The following is a 919-nucleotide window of genomic DNA, read 5'->3' as shown; positions in this document are numbered from 1 at the left end:
ACCAATCCTGCTTATTTGCCTATCCCATAATCGAAAAGAATTGCAAGTTGTGGAGAAGAGGGAAGCAGACTGTATAGTTTCAAAAATATATCATCCAAATCGTGATAAAGATTATTAAAATTATAAACTCCAAACTGAATGTTGTAAAGTTTTGGAAAAGGTTCATGACGGCATTTATTATTGAACATTCCCAGTAGGTTTAATACAGGATAATGTTGTAATGTTAATAATGTTATCATGTATAAAATTGTTCTAAACATTGCTGTTCACTCCAGAGATTTGAAGAGGAGGGAATTGGTTCTTTGCCTAGGAAAGTCCTGCCCATTTTTTGTAGTTGATTTATATCTTCACTTTGATGCTTTTACTTTTGTTAGCTGGTGTGAACTTTGCATAATCTCTCATCAAAATGAATTAGTATATTCAGTGTGTTAGATTTTAGTTAACTGGAATTCAGTTGGCAGTCAATCTTGTCATTTTGCATTGAAATATTATTGTCATTGAAGGACATAGTATACAGTAGTCCAGTCTTAAAAAGTTTGTCCATAATTTTTAATGCAGTCAGCCCTCTGTATAAGGTACTAATAGGGGGGGGGGGTGAGGCAGTATTTTAGTGTGAATTGACGTGGTAATTGTAGTGCCTGTCTGATTTTTTAATTTTTCTATAAATTAAAGAGCTGATGCATGTAGATTTTGTTGTGTATGGAGAAAATTTGAATTGCTGAAATTGATTTTAATTCGGTCTTTCCTGTGGCTAAACCCTAGCAGTTGAATTGTCATGTCTTCTTTTATATTTTTCTGATATTGTTTTGTGTACTTGATGTGTTTCTATTTTTGTAATGTTCTTTTTGTTTGTCCTTAGTTTTACTTACAAATAGTTCCAGACAAAAGTTTGGTTTGCAGTATGATAAGCTGCAGTAAT

At 32.5% G+C, this 919-nt stretch overlaps 1 protein-coding gene across 1 annotated transcript in view; it reads left to right on the top strand.

The window, feature by feature from the left end:
* LOC119591244 (methyltransferase-like protein 23) overlaps nt 1–919 on the top strand; it is a gene marked incomplete at its 3' end in the record, with an annotated part of 4,373 nt that overhangs the window by 2,823 nt on the left and 631 nt on the right.

The sequence above is a fragment of the Penaeus monodon genome, chromosome 28 (genome assembly GCF_015228065.2).
Source record: "Penaeus monodon isolate SGIC_2016 chromosome 28, NSTDA_Pmon_1, whole genome shotgun sequence".
In the NCBI taxonomy this organism is placed as follows: Eukaryota; Metazoa; Arthropoda; class Malacostraca; order Decapoda; family Penaeidae; genus Penaeus; species Penaeus monodon.
This window is presented reverse-complemented; position numbering and strand designations above follow the sequence as displayed.